The following is a 19,308-nucleotide window of genomic DNA, read 5'->3' as shown; positions in this document are numbered from 1 at the left end:
AATACGGATTTGTCACTCTGTGTCTGTCTTTTCAGGAGTGGGTCCCGAACCCCCAACAAGATCTGTTCCATAGAGCCGGAAATGGAGTATCTTAAGATGAGTTTTATTTGGGACAGGATCTCCATCCAGAACGGTTTGATGACAGTGCAATCGCATCAAATATGTCGGAAATCGCCTAAGAACCCACACCCCCTCTAGTACCTATCAGAGGTTCGCAGAAAAATTGTGTGTAGTTTCTGAGGGTACAAGTACCCATGTAGCAATTTAGACATCATACACAGTCATATAAAAGGTTCCTCAAGAAATAGCACTAAAACCTTTCATTGCATTGTAATTTATAGAGTGCTGCGTACACCCAGAGATGATATAGAACTAAGAAGTGAAATGCACATGAGGTTCAGAGAAAGAATTAACAGAATAGGAAGGTTTCTAACACATATGCAACATATTTTTTTTCCAAAGAGAAGGTGTAATGCTGGAAAAAAGAGCGACCACCACACTGGGCTCAAGAGGTTAGACGAACCGCAAATACGAGACAGAGGCATACCACATAGATCATTTCAGACCACATCCAATCTGTTCTCTTCAGAGAATGAAGAAACCTGATCAATAAAAGGCTTTATGGGCAAACCAAATAACTTTAAAGGGTATTCACTGACTGACAGGAAGCCAGTGTAATCTCCTGCGTGCTTTCAATAACCTGTCAAACTTCCTGACGTTTTGAATTATACAGAATACTGTGTTCTGAATCTAGAAAGCTCATGAAGAAAGTCGACAAGTAGCAAGTGCTGACATAATCAAACCTAGACTTAAAAGATGCTTTCACCACCAGATCTCTAAGGTGAAGAGATGGTAAAAAGCGGCAAACGCATTAATCTGTTTGGAAAGCGTTTTCGAAAAATAAGGCCAAGCTTTTTATTGGGTCAAAAGTTGTTTGGACTTCACCCAAGCAAGTCGGCATAACTAAGGTGCCCATAAAGATTTGTGACCCCAAAACAGAACTTCACTTTTGGTAGCATTAGGCTACAATATGTTTGTATTCATCTATGCAGGAATGGCAGAGAAACATTGATTACGAGATTTCAGGATTTGAGGTACAGGCATGTCAAATAATAGGAGGAGTTGGATGTCATCTGTATAAGATACCAAATTGACCCCTTGGTCCTGATAACATTTTAATGAGTGCACAGACAGTTATTCAAAGTGTTATTCACCATTAACTACCTGGGAAAGAAGCACAGGTTTACAATTATATTAAGAGTGGCCATCTACCTTCCAATGCAAATAGTTTGTCGGACAATACAATGTTGCTCTCAGCAGGAAACAAGCTTACAACTTGAAATAAAAAGGTGCTAAACTTATGTTTGCATCCAAATTTACCTTTGTGAATCGGCCTGTAAATATTATTCAAGTGCCCTCCCATGAGGCACGTTAAGATTATGTCCCTTGCTCACTGTGCATCAAAGACTGGAGACTTCTCCTCTCCCCTAAACAAAACGGCAAGATTTGCAATGACTGTCCAGCTAATTAACTGTCTATACTGACCCTAAATTTGTCACTATTGTTAAATTCCTCAGGTTCACTCAACTCTATGTACCACGTTAAATCCATGAACAAGGGTATCAGAAACCAATTCAGGTTGATATAGAATATGAAACAGTGCCTTTCTAAAGCCTTATTAAGCTAGCTGTGCAAGCTTTGGTCTTTAAAATTCATAAAAGGAAATTATATGCGCTCTGCAATTCCTAAAAAACGAGTTGCATCTCTTAAAGATGCTCGTCACGCTGCAGCTCAGTTCACCAGTAATGGTAATAATTTCGATCAAATTATGGCAGCTTCTGTCAATTCAAGCAGCTACCCCGCAATCTAGCAGAAACTAAAAAACAACAGCAACTACTGCACACAAAGGAAAGCATATGAACAATTCAGCCTACTCACAAAGTAAAAATTAGGAGTGTGCGAAGTCTGTGCTATTTTCTCCCGCCTCCCTTACAATAAGCTAAGTACATTTCATCAACTTTTTCAGAAAATGCCTCTATAAATTTATTTTCATTAGGTCACACTTACGGACTATGGATGTTAATAGTTTTCCAGCTACATACCTTAACTGTGCTTTCCAGCAATTTGAACTGTACTTTGATAATTATTTTACAATGTATTGTACACCGGCATGGCAATGATTACGATATACGAATAACTACTACACTAATTCCATCAGAGATTATTTTTGGAATTGTATTTTTGGAATGGAATGTCCCCAAAGTACACTTGCTTAGACTGCTGCCACGCTACTGGGTGGCATCACGTATCACCTGTGCCATGTCCGGTTAGCTTAAAGCATTATCATTCAAGGCTTATGTGTGTGGAGGATACGGGAGCTCCCCGCCTTTCCTTTGCGATGGATGGGGAGTAGGACTGGGGAGGGCGAAAGGGTGGGTGGAGGGGGTGCCACCGGAACGGTCCCAAGGAGGGGGCAGTAAAAAAACAGGGGCACACAGTGGCGAAGGAGGGCCCGTGATACCTCTGGTCTGAAAGCAGAGTAGGGGACAACACAAGGTGACACGCTCGTGACCCCGCAACACACCCGGCGTTTCTTGCCACAGGCGCTGTTGCCCCCCCCAAGGCCAAAGCTGCTCTGCCAGGCTGTACTCACCAGCGCAGCTGTGCGGGTCATAAGCTCGCTGTGGTCCTACAGTCACTTCCCTTCCGCATCCCGTTGACTGTCTCAGGAATGAAACCAAAAATAAGCCCCACCCTCTCCGAAAGAAGCACACAGCGCGCAGCACGGACTACCGAAAGAAGCCCAAAGCAAGCCCAGCCTCCCAAGCTCACGAAGAACGCTTAAAAGGTAATGAACGTCAATTTTTTTATTTTCTTAATTTTACTTTATGCGTTTTTATATAGCACGGACTTTACCCGAAGGTATCAGAGCGCTTCACAATAGGAACAGTAAATATACATGAGGAGAGAATTACATGAGAACAAATTACACAAAAGCAAACGTTAAGTTACATGAGGCAAAAGTGACAATTGTGAGCAAACAAAATACAAGAGGTAGCAAACGGTACATTACAGGAGGAAAACGTGCATGTGTGCAAGTTACAAAAGCGTACAAAGTACAAGTAGAGGTATAATACTGCAAAAAATGGCAGACACTCAAGCACAAGAACAAACGTTACTTAGGCAATGGTGGCACTTGTGCAAGTGTCTAAAACAAATAAAATGTAAGAGGTAGCAACCAGTATGTTACAAGAGAAAAGTGACGTGTGCATGTTACAAAAGAGTACCAAACACAGGTAAAAGGATAATACTGCAATAAATGGCAGACACTCAAACTACAAGAACACACTGGAAAGGCACTTTCATAGTCTAAGGACAATAGGATTTTCTAAAATGGAAGTCTTCCTTCAGATAATAGAGAAGGTGTGAATTAAATTTGAAAGTGTCTTTGAAAGAGGAGAACTTTGAGGTCCGTTTTGAAGGCCTGGGAGGAGGTGGTGGTCCAGAGCTGAGGCGGAAGTGAGTTCCAGATTCTCACCGCGTTGCCTGAAAAGGATTGGGCCATCGATCTTTCCTTCTTGAAGGTGGGAGGTTCAAGCAGTAGATTTTCCGCATTACGAGATGGTCTTGAGCCTCCAGAGGGTTTCAGTTCATTCGCCAGGTAGCGAGGAGAGGAGGAGTGCAAACCTTTGTGGGTGATACAGGCAGTCTTGTAGATAGATCTTGTGTGTCAGGGTCGGATTGGTAAAGCGGGCACTCTGGCCATGGGCCGGTATCGGAGTTGAGGCTGTGGGACGCTATTATTTGGCCCGTGCAGCGGCCGATATGTGCTGTGTCTGAGCTGGTTATATGCCGCCTGCGGCGTAGTGGGGAGAGGGGGGCCCGAGCGGCCTATCCTGACACAGAGGGGCCTCTATTACCTTCCTTTTACCAACAGGGTAGAGGTGTCATTCCCAGTCTCTCGCTGACCCGGCCCGTTAATGAGGGTGGATTGAGCTGAGGCGGGAGGCCTGAGCAGAAGTGGCCTCACTTATTTATATTCAGGTGTGGTTAAGCATTGTAAAGTAATCAGTGCTCAATTAGTCCTGGCAATATTTGCATTTTAAAAATCTCAGTGAATTTAGGAAAACATGCCTCTTTTAGAGAAACCGCCCTCCTCCTTTCATTATTCTTAAAACACTGAAGCAGTGTTTTGAGAAAAGTCAACAATCTCAAAATGTGCTCCACTTTTTTTTTTAGGATGCCAGGACGTATTAATGATCCCAATGCAACACTGACATGTGTCTTAGAAAAAAACATGCAATAAAAGCGAATCTATAGCCGCCAAGTTTTTCAATTGCTTTTGCGTAACATTAACAGGTTTGCGGTTTGTTGCCTTTATGTGCGACACTTCTTGAGTGACCCTGTATCCGGAGTCTAACAAACCAGTCTTGCCTATGTAATAGATCAGTTTAACAAATCACCCCTTTTTAGGTCTCACCTGCCGGAAAGCACAAGTTATGTGGCTGTGAAAACATCTGCTGTGGGCTTATCAGGAATTTGCCACCCACTGCTTTCCATTGGTTGGTTTAATTATTAATATTATTTGCATGCTTCTTATTCTATGGCTTATCTTGCCTATCATGTGTTCATCCCTCCCCTGGAGCATAGTTTATTTGCCATACTTTTGCTTGGCTGGCTTGTATCTTTTCACTGCTCACTTTAAGGGAGATCCTTTTTTGGTCTCGCCTGAGTCAGCGCTTGCGCTGTTGCTTGTAATGTATGTTAAGTTAAGATCCACAGTAACGTCCCTTCAAGTATCATAATAATTGGTAGTTGTCTTTAAGTTTCTGACACAATGGGCGAAAGGTAGAAGCAACCATATTGGTTGGACTGGCCTTTTGGTGAAGCTATCCAAGTATAATTGCCTCATTTGAATGCCCTAAGGCTGTTATAAAAGGTAGAGGGAAATCAGAGCTGAACTTGGGCCGGAAGCTAGACTTGTCTCTTCCATGAGAACATTTTCAAAACTTGCATTGGAAATAAGAAGGAAATAACAGAGACTAGAGATTAGAGAGAGAGATACCTACATGTCAAAGCAGGAGAAGACCTCTAGGCAGAGCAAATTATACTCCTTTCTTAACTTAAAAACAGCTTTCCAATTCAGAAGCCCTCAAAAAAACTTCAATCAGATATATCAGATATCAAAGGAGACATGCTCAGTCTTAGCCCATGTCTGACAGTGATTGTATGATTGGTCCGCAGAATTAGTTATTGAACTAAGTTGACACAACTTCAATTTTATCACTGGAAAATTAAGTAAAGCAACTCAGATAAATGTGAGCACCTGAAATATTGGACTTATTAAAATAATATAAGAATCAGAAACCTGACAGAAAGAGAAAGGGGATAACTTAGAAGTATACATACACAACCTCTTAAGGAAAATCCTCCAGAAGGGAGAAGATTTCCCTATAGGCATAGATAATAAACAGAGCAGGCAGGGAGGAGAAATGTGAGTACAAAAGCAAGACACAGGGATATCGTGGCAAAACTTTCATCCTTTCTAACAAAGGGCCAGATTTAAAGGCCAGAAGAGCCCAGAATAGTATGCTATGCAGAGAAAGCACAGTGATGATTTTTAAAGACTTGGCTTTTTTCCATGTCAGCCAAATGTATACTATACCTCCCAGTGATCGAGATGCATATTGGTAAAAAAGATTCAGTACAGGAGCATATTCTTGGAAATTGTAATGTTCAGATGAAGAGAAAAGGACTTAGTGGTAAGCACTACATCGAAGGTTAACCCGTTCCATGCGTCGGACGGCCCCCGGCCGTCCGACGTCACAGTGGGCATGTGCGGAGGATGGCCGGGGACAGTCCGAACCCCGCCCACTCGTTGTTTCACCCGCACAGAGGCGGAATTCGTGCCACGGTCAATGGGTTAAAGAAGCTCACAACATTTCAGAGGAAGACTGTAACATACAAGAACCGAATAATAGACCATAGAAGGGAAGGCAACAATAAATTGAAAAATAAGAAAATGGGATCACCAACAAAGAACATCCCAGTCAAAAAAGGGCAATGAGGGTTTGTATCCCACTTGAGCTAACTGGTGTTTATGAATTGCAGAAGAACATTGATACACCTATAAGTACAACATCTGGGATGAGTGGGAGAATGACGCTCAAGGTAAAATGAATAACAAACAGGTACCACAGAAGTGAGGTAAGCATGCTTAAAATGAACTTGAAGAACAGATGTATACCTTGTTTTTCCAACACTGTTGATTAATGAGGGTGCCTAGGGTCAGAGAATGACCTTCAAGAGGGCCTAGGAGGGAATTCACTATTCCCTTAGAAGATTCAAGGATGGAAGTAAAATCTCAGAGAAACATATATTGGTGTTTGTGTTATGTTTACAAGTTGAGGTTTTTATTATGGAGAAAAGGAAGAGGGAGAGAAAGTTAACTGACTTACATACACAATCTGTAGGAAAGTGGCAATTTTTTACATGGTTACTGTTAGACCCGTCTGCTTCTGAGAGTCCCCTCACCACTATGATTTCATTTGTTCCCCTGTACCTCCCAAAATTTGTCGCTTTTCTTTGTCTACCAGGACTTTTTATGTGCTGTTTCATGGGGCTAGATGTTCCTTGACGCCCAGTCGCTCACAGGGATTTTGGCACCTATTTACAAAGCGCCTGGCAAAACCTGTGGCATTATAGACTGGGATTGGCAACCTGTATGAATGCCAAAACAAGGGAGGAAGCGTAGAGGTGCTGATAGAATCACCCTCCTAGCAGTATCATATAAACAAAGAGATTCTATCAATGTGAAGAGGTGATAATTTTATGGTGTTTTTATTCTTATGGGGTCTGGTGAGATACTAGGCTCTCTCTTAGGTCTAGAAAGACAAAAGCACAGTGTGCTTTTTAAAATACCCCTCACACACTAAAAAGTCATTTAGTGTCATGCTTCATCATAGGGGTCTTCCCGTCCCTATAACGGGGCGGGGCGTGCTACGACCAAACGAACTATGCGGGAGCACTTAAGTTGTGACAGAGGCTATGTGTCGGTGTAGGGGTGTCAGTGAAGTGTAGGGACCAAACAAGTGAGTGCAAAAAATACAAAAAAGTTAAAAATACCCTGGCTTAGTAGAAAAAATATATTTTATTCACTTCTCTAGCTGGGAACATTAAGAAGGGGATTGTGAGGTAGAGCAATAGCTTGCTACCTAGTCGACATGTTTCGTAAGCAGTCCCCTACTGCTTACTCATCAGGACCATATAGTGATCCCTACTACTAATAGCTCAGTTCTACAGTGGTATGCCTACTGTCCTACAAACAATTCAGCAAAAATAGGCTGACTGTTTGGGCTTCAGGGCATGAGCTGGCCCTAGTGAAGCATGGTACTTTGCAATGAATACCAAAAATATTGACCTATTGCGGTCTCTGTAAAGGAAAAGGAGAAAAAGAGAGAGGGAGAAACCAACATAAATGCGTGTTTTACACACCGAATTGAGTGGTGACACAAAATATTTTTGTGGTCATAAGACACATTGGTAGGAAAAACGCCTTGTTCTGCAAAAGCGATTGTTATGCCTTATGTGATAAAAGGCAGATTCAGTACACCTCTCATAACTGGTTAATTTTCACCAGATATACACTGTAGAACCCTCGTGATGCTGGGGTTCATGTTTGTCTCATCACACATACAATTGCGACTCAATACACTCAAACAAACAATCTAAATGGAAGAAGTACAGGAGACCCTTATTCGCGTTTCAAAACAATGGTTATATCGACTATGACCCTCGAAATAGCATTATACGTACTCTTTTCATTAGTGTTCAATGGCCCATGAGCTTGCAGGCGAAGGGTGTTCAGCGCGGTCGAATCACCGGCAAAAGAACGTTTCCTTATTCCTACCCCCGTGCTGCTCCGAGGACTGCCGGTCTCTTGCGTGTTGCATCGTTAAAAAGCCCATTCATTTCCGCATTGTCATCCGCGTGTGTAGACCGCAGCTTGGAAAAACTAGTGCGCTAACCCAAAATGGCTGCCGCTTTTCGGCACAGTTAGGTAGAAAATCGGAAGTCTTTCTACACTTGTATTTCAAGGCTAAGCTGGGGTTTCTAGTTATTAAAAATTAGTATATATCGGCCACATGTGTAGGTCTGGCAATTATCAAAAATCAATTTAGGAGATAAGGAAATCATTGATATGGCCATAAAAAATAACGGATGCCATTCTCGTGAGTCGTTTTTTAGGGGGGAAACTATGTGAACTATCAGGGAGAGTATTAATCCACTGGACAGCTGGTTTAGACAAGATTTCAAGGTTGTGTCTTTGGTGACAAATAGGAGTTTATTATAACTGCCCCCAGGGTATATCATCGTTCAGACCAGTTTTGTGGGATTGGATGCGAAACACCCATCTTTGTTCTTTTTCTAGGAGAAAATGTTCGTTGCTAACTTGTTCTATCACAGTCCATGAAATTTCCTCAGGTTTATGATTCTTTTCCAAAAAATGATTCGTGAGTTTTGTGCTTGATTTTTTGCATTTTATAGTGCTCTTATGTTCGCCTATCCTGATCTTTACTGCCCTGCTTGTCATTCCTACATACTCGAGTTTGCAGGGACAGGTGATTAGGTACACGACATTGGCACTATTACAGTTGCTGAAGCTTCTCTGTTCCCAAACAGTCCCATTGTTGAAGGTCAGTTTTTTACTCTTTCCAGTTAGACAACAGACTTTGCATCCTCCACAAGGATGGTGGCCCTGTACAAAATTCGGATTTTTCTGCCCGTTGGTGTTGTTGGATTTGGGTCTTGTGTGGACCAAAACATCTCTTATGCTTTGTGGTTTTTTATGTGAAAAGATAGGTTTGGGTATCTGCAGACCACCACTGTTCAAAATTTTCCAATTCCTATTGATGATTTTTGTCACTTGGTTTGAACTGGTATTGTACGTGGTCACACAGATAGGTCTTTTCTCTTCCTCTTTTGGCACTTTTTCTTCCAAAAGGCTCTCACGGCAGTTGTTCTTGGCTCGTTTGTATGCGTGATCAATAATTCTTTTTGGGTACATCCGGGCTTCTAATTTCTTTTTTAGGTCTTTTGACTGCAGTTTAAAGTTCCCAATCTCCGTGCAGTTCCTGCGGAGGCGCAGAAACTGACCATATGGGAGGTTATCCCGTAGATGTTTAGGGTGGAAGCTGTTATACATCAAGAGGCAATTTTTTGAAGAGCTTTTGAAGTGGGTTGTGATCATTAGTCTTCCATCTTTGGGAAAGATGTTCAGGTCTAGAAAAACCAGGTTGCTGTTGGAGGTGGTGCTCGTGAATTTCAAGAAATCATCCTGTAGATGCAGCCAAGTTAAAAATTGTTCAGAGTTTCTTTCATCTCCATCCCAGATGATAAGGATATCATCGATGTATCATTTCCACAACTTGATGTTGGTTCTGAAGGGGTTGTTGGGATTCAGTATTTTGGTCACCTCTAGATGGTGCACATAGAGAGCAGCTATGCTAGGAGCAAATGTGCTCCCCATGCTGGTACCGTGTTTTTGTAAATATAGAGTGCCTTTATATTAAAAAAAATTATCTTTTAATGCCAGAGAACAGCAATCCATAACCACATTACGTGGTGTCTGATATTCCCAAAAGTCTTCAAAGAGGACATCTTCGATGATCTCCAAGGTTGCGTGGTGTGGCAGGCTAGTGTACAGACTCTCCACGTCACAGCTGATTAGCAGCTGAGTGTTTGGGTCGAAGGTAACCTCTTCAAGCAGATTTAATACATCTTTGGTATCCCTAAGATACGTAGATGTTTTTTGAACCATGGGTCTGAGGAAGGCGTCCGCAAATCTCGAGATCGGTTCCAAAATGGACCCGATTCCAGAGACAATGGGTCGTCCTGGAGGATTCTGCAGGTTTTTGTGAATCTTGGGTAGGGTGTACATATATGGGATTTTTGGATTCTTTTGACAGAGAAATTCCCCTTCCTTTTTGGTGATCCAGTCGTGAGCTAATGCCTCCTCTACCATTGTGCTGATCTTGGTTTTTATTCTTTCGGTGGGGTCCATGTGAAGGACTTCATAGTTCCTTTGGTCCTGTAGCAGTCTCATGCATTCTTTGTCATACTGTTATATATTTTGTATAACAGTGGCACCGCCCTTGATGGCTGGCTTTATTATGACTCCCTTGTTATTGCTCAGATCTCGCAATGCTTTTCGTTCTTCGTTGGTGATATTCTGGAAAGCGCGTTTGTCTAGAGGGTTGATGTCTTCAAGTTCCCTCATTACCGCTTTCTCAAAAGTTAAGAGTTCAATTGGAAGAGTGTTGTCCATAGGAGTGAACCTAGATTTTGGTCTCAGGTTGGTATCTCCATGTTCCGTTTCATCCTTCTTGTCTTTGAAAAAGACTTGCAACTTCAGGCGTCGCATGAATTCTTGTACCTCTTTGCAGAGGTGGAATTTATCCATGCTGGCTGTAGGCACATATCCTAACCCCTTCTCCAGAACTCTTTTTTGTGGCTCTGTTAGTTCAGTATCTGAGAGGTTCACCACCAGGCTCACATCTGGTTCCTCGTGGCGCCTGTCATGCTCCTTGTTGATACCCATGGGGTTTCTTCCTCTCCGGTATTCCAATGTACCGTGGTGCCCCTCCGGTTTCTCCCCTTGGTCCGTCCTTGGCGTGCCCCTAAAAAAGGCGTAGATTGATCGAAGTAGCCATAGTCTTGCTGTTGGTATCCCCAAGTTGGAAAAGGTCCCTGTGGATGTTGAAAGGGGGCTGGGCCATATTGTTGTTGTTGGGGATACATCATGTGGGTTGAAAATTGTTCCATCCTCTTGTGCCATGGTAGTTAGGTCTGCGGAAGTTCCTCCTAATACCCTGGTATCCTGGGCTTTTATTACGACTGGAATTCGAGCTATTTGATCCTGAGTCAGATGATTCATCATCAGTGGTATTTTCGTTGGTTGATTTGTAATCATCTTTGATATAGGGGTAGATTCTCTCCTTTGTCCACCGACTGGTGTCTTTTTTCAGTTTCTCATATTTATTCTCTTTCAGAGTGGTTTCGAACTCGTTCAATGATTTGTTCAGTTCATCCAGATATTTTTTAAGGTCAGCAGGAGATTCATAACTCTTTAGACGTATTTCTATCGTTTGTATCTCTACCTTGAGTTCGCTTGCCAATCTGCTTGCAGTCTTTATAATGAGCACAATCCAATCTCGGGTACATCGCCACGAGATTTTTGACCAGTCGATTTTAAAGGTTTTATCATGTAAGAAAATAAAAGGTTCATTACGGACTACGAGACCTGATGTGCAGTGTTTACTTTGAGGTACTCAGACATGAGTAGGCCATGGATTGCAGTTTTTATCTGGGTTCTCCTTAGTTCTTCCAATTCATCCCAATCGTTATTTCTTGTTGAGGGGCCTGTGGTGTTCAAACCCTCAAAAGTCCCCAGGGTTGACATGAAATTGGAAATCTCGTCTTCAGTGAATGCTAGGCCTAGATCAGCCATTATCAATTGTGAAAGATGTGGTTGTAGAAGGGTCCCTCGATCTACCAAGTGGTTGCCGTAGGGTGCAGAATCACTTTTGTAGTTGTTGAGAGCAAGGTTACAAAATTTCAGTGGGCCTCCGCAGCTGTGCGCTGCCAGTAATTCCAAAACAAGGAAGGAAGCGTAGAGGTGCTGATAGAATCACCCTCCTAGCAGTATCATATAAACAATGAGATTCTATCAATGTGAAGAGGTGATAATTTTATGGTGTTTTTATTCTTATGGGGTCTGGTGAGATACTAGGCTCTCTCTTAGGTCTAGAAAGACAAGAGCACAGTGTGCTTTTTAAAATACCCCTCACACACTAAAAAGTCCTTTAGTGTCATGCTTCATCATAGGGGTCTTCCCGTCCCTATAACGGGGCGGGGCGTGCTACGACCAAACGAACTACGCGGGAGCACTTCAGTTGTGACAGAGGCTATGTGTCGGTGTAGGGGTGTCAGTGAAGTGTAGGGACCTCCTATTTGTCACCAAAGACACAACCTTGAAATCTTGTCTAAACCAGCTGTGCAGTGGATTAATACTCTCCCTGATAGTTCACATAGTTTCCCCCCTAAAAAACGACTCACAAGAATGGCATCCGTTATTTTTTATGGCCATATCAATGATTTCCTTATCTCCTAAATTGATTTTTGATAATTGCCAGACCTACACATGTGGCCGATATATACTAATTTTTAATAACTAGAAACCCCAGCTTAGCCTTGAAATACAAGTGTAGAAAGACTTCCGATGTTCTACCTAACTGTGCCGAAAAGCGGCAGCCATTTTGGGTTAGCGCACTAGTTTTTCCAAGCTGCGGTCTACACACGCGGATGACAATTCGGAAATGAATGGGCTTTTTAACGATGCAACACGCAAGAGACCGGAAGTCCTCGGAGCAGCACGGGGGTAGGAATAAGGAAACGTTCTTTTGCCGGTGATTCGACCGCGCTGAATACCCTTCGCCTGCAAGCTCATGGGGCATTGAACACTAATGAAAAGAGTACGTATAATGCTATTTCGAGGGTCATAGTCGATATAACCATTGTTTTGAAACGCGAATAAGGGTCTCCTGTACTTCTTCCATTTAGATTGTTTGTTTGAGTGTACTGAGTCGCAATTGTATGTGTGATGAGACAAACATGAACCCCAGCATCACGAGGGTTCTACAGTATATATCTGGTGAAAATTAACCAGTTATGAGAGGTGTCCTGAATCTGCCTTTTATCACATAAGGCATAACAATCGCTTTTGCAGAACAAGGCGTTTTTCCTACCAATGTGTCTTATGACCACAAAAATATTTTGTGTCACCACTCAATTCGGTGTGTAAAACACGCATTTATGTTGGTTTCTCCCTCTCTCTTTTTCTCCTTTTCCTTTACAGAGACCGCAATAGGTCAATATTTTTGGTATTCATTGCAAAGTACCATGCTTCACTAGGGCCAGCTCATGCCCTGAAGCCCAAACAGTCAGCCTATTTTTGCTGAATTGTTTGTAGGACAGTAGGCATACCACTGTAGAACTGAGCTATTAGTAGTAGGGATCACTATATGGTCCTGATGAGTAAGTAGTAGGGGACTGCTTACGAAACATGTCGACTAGGTAGCAAGCTATTGCTCTACCTCACAATCCCCTTCTTAATGTTCCCAGCTAGAGAAGTGAATAAAATATATTTTTTCTACTAAGCCAGGGTATTTTTAACTTTTTTGTATTTTTTGCACTCACTTGTTAGGTCCCTACACTTCACTGACACCCCTACACCGACACATAGCCTCTGTCACAACTTAAGTGCTCCCGCATAGTTCGTTTGGTCGTAGCACGCCCCGCCCCGTTATAGGGACGGGAAGACCCCTATGATGAAGCATGACACTAAAGGACTTTTTAGTGTGTGAGGGGTATTTTAAAAAGCACACTGTGCTCTTGTCTTTCTAGACCTGAGAGAGAGCCTAGTATCTCACCAGACCCCATAAGAATAAAAACACCATAAAATTATCACCTCTTCACATTGATAGAATCTCATTGTTTATATGAACCTGTATGAATGGCCTTAAAATGGTGGCCATCCTTTTTCCTCATGTGAGTGACTCCCCTTGGAGCCTCCATGAACTTTGACCTTTCAAGGTTTTGGCGCGCATTCCTGACAGGAATTGCTTTATTTCCCTCAGGTACACAAAATGGCTGCTCTAAAACCACAGTATGGTGGCTATAGAAAAACAGCTAAGCCCCTGCACTTAGACATTTATGTGATGACAGGTAGTGATTGCAATAAAAGTATTTCACAATTAACAGATATTGTTTTTAAACAAATCCAAACATGTAGTTTATTTTGAAGGTACACAGCTCTGTTCTGTGTAATCGGAGAAAATATTTAAGGGATGATCAATCAAAAGGTTCGTACCTGGAACACGGCAACCGGGAATCTTGAAAGAGGGAGACTAACATCGACAAAAACTTTTGCCGACGTTGACGAGACGGTGCACCCGCCTCCTTTTCAACGCTTTTCTCCTCCCGGTATACTCAACTCACGGTGCAGAACAAGATACCCATTTAACGGTTTGGACCTTGACCTGAGTTTTCGAGCAACGCCCGTACGGGGCGTTTCCTTTTGATTGATCATCCCGTAAATATTTTCTACGAGGACACAGAACAGAGCCGTGTACCTTCAAAATAAACCACCTATTTGTAAAAGACAGATAACTAGAGATCTGTACGGATTCTTTCTAGTCTCCTAAGTGTTTCCTTATTCAGCCCTCAAGATTCGCAGCTTGTTCCCTGCGATGAAACACGTGTTGGCTAATGAATTGGAACAATAAACTGAGGTACCCACACTAAGAACGAACTGTGGTTTCTACTGATATTATCCACACTCAGGATTATGAACTTTTTCTCAGAGATGAACTACATGTTTGGATTTGTTTAAAAACAATATCTGTTAATTGTGAAATACTTTTATTACAATCACTACCTGTCATCACATAAATGTCTAAGTGCAGGGGCATAGCTGTTTTTCTATAGTTTCAGTTGATCAGTTCCTGGTCAACGTTCTGAGCGGTTTAGAGGTACTACCGCCCGCCTCATTGCCTAGACTTATTAAAACATTCTGAACAGTACTTTGTGGATACTCAGGAAGTGCGCCCACTCAATTCTGGAAACCAAAAGACCTCTTAGTTATTCTCACAGTATGGTGGCTGTTAGGGTCCCAACTACATCTCAAAAGTGCCATGTCATTGGCCTAGCCAGAGAAGGTTCTAGAACCTACTGGCACGAGCCAGCACCTCAGGGCACTGGCTATATAAGGTCCAGTCCCTGGTGGCCATTTTAGATTAGATTGGATTTGATGATGAAGAAGGAGATTCCAGACTTGACACCAGATTGACACCTGCCCTGTTGACCCCTGAGGTGGCTGGTAGCGCGGGCAGTAGAGTAGCAAAGGTCATTGGCGTTGATCCTGACTGGCGTTCCAGTCAGCTGCATGTGCGGTGACCTTGCGCTTACAGCGCCTGCCCAGCGAGTGCCTCATTACCCCCAAGAGACTGTGGCCGATTTCAAGTGCCTCCCCGCCCCCCCTCCCCCGGTGGTGAATCACGATAGACTCCGCGGGTCGCGAGGCGAGAGCAAGTTCGCCGCGACCGCTATCGTCTTCTGTGCCCCTTCGCGACAGGCGCCTCCAGCGAGGAGCTCGGACGTCTCCGAGCCCCACCGGCGTAGAGTGCTTCCTGCGCAGTCTGAAGGTGAGGTGGTGCGCCGGGGCGGGGAAAGGCCGGCCTTCGTTGGGCGGGACTACTGTCTCTGCCCCTCCCCAGTGAATCGGCAGCTGTAGCTGTGGGCGGGAACCATCCCTGTATGAGGAAGTCGGAGGGAGGTCCGTGGAGCCCCTGAGAACCCCGACGCTGGCGTGAGAAGTGCTGTGCCCTGACTGAATCGCTTCCCGATTGCAGCCGATGTGAGGTGGGCCCGTTTCTTCAGGTGGGGAGCGGCGTTGTAAAGGAACTGTGAACCGGCATTTATTTGACTGAGCGCGAAGATTGTGTGACCTCTCCGGCAGCCCGTTCGTCAGTTTAAAGACTTTGAACTGGTGCCGCCTGAGTACTAGCGGTGACAAAGCCGGTAGGCGCGCTTAGACCCCACCGGCAAGCAGAGATCTCATCCCGGTGGCAGCCGAGTGTAAATGAAGTGTTCACTGTGTTTCCTTGCCTTTTAGATACACGCGCGTACTCCCTGAGTGAACCTTAAAGAGTCCCAAAACTCCTTTTGTGCCCAGAGCAGCCTGTATACATTATCAGTGAAATCATCACAAACTGTAAGACTTATCTTTCCAAACTGAAACGTATGGCAAGTGTAATGTTCCTGAAGTATTTAATTGGTGGCAGCGATACCAGAATGAACATGTGTTTATTTATTTAAATGATATTTAAATGAACCAGTATTTATTCTGCTAAACAAAAGTGATATTTATTGGTGATATTTATTCCTGATATTTATTCTATTTATTGTTGATATTTATTCCTGATATTTATTCTATTCATTGATGGTATTTATTCCTGAACTTATTTAGTGTATTTATTTTAAAACCGAAACCCAGAAAATTGTGACTAAAAGAAATGTGTATGTGCTTTCCTAATTGAACCCTATTCACAACAGAGAGTTTTTTTTATATAAAGGAATCGTATTTTTCTACAGCAGTGGTGTGGTGTCCTTCTTTTTGGTGACTGTACATGGAGTTATTATTGGGTCAGAGCCGGCTTAGCACGAAAGCCTTCACTTGCCTTGTCACTTGAGCCAAGCTACCCCCTTTGTGCTGGGCTTGCCCATCGCAGGTCCAACAGTTACCCACACTTTTTGCCTGGTATTTGATGTGATTTTGACTGGAAGAGCACTTGGTTCTTGCTAATCAGGACCCCAGTGCCAGATCTCTTCCCCAAAACGGTGCAAATGTACACCAACTGGCAATACCTTTAGCACTCCATGTAAGTCCCTAGTAAATGGTGCCTATGGTACACTGGGCATGGGTACTAAAGAGGGTTTCTAAGGGCTGCAGCATGTATTAAGCCACCCTCATGGACCCCTCACCAAACAGTCACAGACTGTAACTTCAGGCTGCGTGTCTTGGTGCTGACAAAAGTGAAAACACAACATGGCACGCATCCCTGTATGCCATGCCTGTAGACACTGAATGCAGTATAGATAAATAACCTCTACAATAGGCCTTACAGCCCTAAGACAGGGTGCACTATAGTACATGTGTGGGCATACCTGCAGGAGCAGATATGCACCTGAGCTGGTCAGTTTGATTGCTGCTAGTACAAGTGATCAGGGAAGTCATTTTAAGTGCATGTGCTGGACACTGGTAAAAACGAGTCCCCCAGGTACATGATGGCTTCACTGAAAATAGGGGTGTTTGGTATCAAACATATTGTATTAATAAACCCACACTGATTCCAGTGTTAGATTTTTTAATACAGGCACCCAGAGAGCACCTTAGAGGTGCCTCCTGAAACCCTACCGACTACTGGTGTGCCAGGTGACTGGTGACTTTGCCTGTCTGTTACCAGAGATGAGTTTCTGATCCCCAGGAGTGAGGACCTTTGCTCTGAGGAAGTCAGAAACAAAGCCTGCTCATGCAGAGTGGGTTTACACCCCCTCCTACAGGATGTCCTGCAGATTAGCATTCCAAGACAGGGAGCTTTAAAGAGCCCACCTCCTTTGATATGCAACACTGGCTTCCCTTTCAGGAGAGGATGCCACCCCCTTTGGCCAGAGCTCTTTGACAGCTGGACAATGTGGATCAATGTTTACAAAACTGCAATCTTCCATGACTGACACCTGAACAAAGGGAATACCTGTAGGGACCCACTTCAATACTATGGGAAGGGTTTAAGGCTGTCATTCGATGCAAATGTATTTCTATCCGCTCTATTTTGGCTAAGCTTGAGGCGGAAATTAAAGACCTAGATGCCGGTCAGGCGGCACACCCCTGTACTGAGACGCTGGCCTTAATACGTCAAAATCATACTGAATACTCTGAGGTGGACCACAAACTGTCCTTCTTGGGCAGGGAGGGTCGGTCTCATCGTTTTGGTGAGGGGGACCGCCCGGGGCGCACTCTTGCCAATCTTCTCCGCCCTCCGCATGCTGCTTCTTATATAACGGCCCTTAGTTACGGTGGCTCGTGTAGGACTATCTCCCCGGAGGAAATTAAGTCCCGCTTTGTGGAATTTTATTCTCAGCTATATTGTGCCGGTGCTCCTCTGCGACAGGAGGCTTTTGATCAATATTTTGAGCCTATTGCGCTAGTCTGACTCGAAGACTACCACCGTAAATTTCTTGACCAACCTTTCTCCAAGAGAAATTTCTTGCAGCCATTAGTAGCTTACCCAGGGACAAGGCCCCTGGCCCGGATGGCTTACCTGCCTCATTTTACAAAATGTACGCTGATCTCTCAGAACCGCACTTGGCGGCTATGTGTAATGAATCCTTCAACACTGTCCTCTTCCCATCATCGTTACGTGAGGTGATGTTAACTCTGCTTCTCAAACCTGACAAACCTGCCGACCGTCGCGACTCCTACGGCACCCTCTCCCTAATCAACATTGATAACAAAAATGTTGCCAAACTGATTGCCTCCTGTCTTCTATTACTCATGCCCCTCATTGCCCTCCCCAACCAGTCCAGTTTTATTCCTGGTAGGGCAACTTCGCACAACCTCAGCACAATTTTCTCAGTTTTGCATCAAATGAATCCTAACCTCCTGGCCGTTGCTGGCCTGCTGGATGCCACAAAGGCGTTCGATATGCTAGAGTTTCCCTTTTTATTTTACCTCTTGCCCCGCATGGGCTTCAGCGACGCCTTTATGCGTAAGGTTAAACTTCTTTACACCAATCCCTCGGCACGTCTTCGCATTAACGGGCAGATCTCCGATTCTATTAGTATTGCTCATGGCACACGTCAGGGGTGCCCACTATTGGCCATGCTTTTTGCCATCACTATGGAGCCCCTGGCCGCCAAGCTCCAGCAGCACCATACTCACAGAGGTATAGGCTTTTTGTCCCGCTCCCTACTTGTATCTATGTTTTCGAACGATGTTACCCTATACGTCCGTCATCCCCAGGAAAACCTCAGCCCCCTGGTACGGGAAATCATACGCTTTGGCGGTCTTTCCAGCATACAAGTGAACTGGAGCAAGTCTGTTCTATTCCCTCTGACAGATGCCACCATGCCTTTCGCACCGGACTTTCCGTTTGTATGGGCTTCAGCTCCCACGCAATATCTGGACAACTGGCTGAGTAGGGATCTGGACGAACTGTGGAGATCTAACTTTGGGAGTGCGGTTGACTGGCTGGAATCTAGGATTCCATCATGGAGCCGACTTCCGTTATCCCTGGCGGGCCGGATCGCAATCGCCAAGATGGTGGTCCTGCCTAAGTTTCTCTACCTGTTTTTAAATATCCTTATCCCTCTTACTTTTCATTTCTTTCGCAAACTACGCTCCCTAATCATTTTGCTCGTCTGGGCGGGTAAACAGCCAAGAGTCGCATGCGACATACTCACTCTCCCTATGTCGGCCGGTGGTATGGGCGCGCCTGATTTCAGGATCTATGCCTTGTGTGCCCAGGCCAGCTTCCTGCATTTCTGGATCCACCCTACCCCTTTGCAGCCTCACGTTGCTGTTGAGACGGATTTAGCTTCCCCCTGGCATTTGTCCACGGCTTTGTTCGCACCCGCGGTGCGCCCCCGGGGGGAGGCCGACACGGTTGAGACATTGCGCTGAGCCTGGTC

At 44.1% G+C, this 19,308-nt stretch overlaps 1 protein-coding gene across 1 annotated transcript in view; it reads right to left on the bottom strand.

The window, feature by feature from the left end:
• PHKG2 (phosphorylase kinase catalytic subunit gamma 2) overlaps positions 1 to 2,767 on the bottom strand; it is a 99,875-nt gene extending 97,108 nt beyond the window's left edge. The window contains exon 1 of the mRNA XM_086931677.1: positions 2,654 to 2,767. The gene's annotated coding sequence lies outside the window, so the exon portion shown is untranslated. The remainder of the gene's footprint in view (positions 1 to 2,653) is intronic.
• Positions 2,768 to 19,308: the final 16,541 nt, after the last annotated feature.

This window comes from Lissotriton vulgaris, chromosome 7 (genome assembly GCF_964263255.1).
Source record: "Lissotriton vulgaris chromosome 7, aLisVul1.2, whole genome shotgun sequence".
NCBI classification, from domain to species: Eukaryota; Metazoa; Chordata; class Amphibia; order Caudata; family Salamandridae; genus Lissotriton; species Lissotriton vulgaris.
The sequence above is the reverse complement of the archived record's forward strand: the minus strand, read 5'-3'. Positions and strand labels throughout refer to the sequence as shown.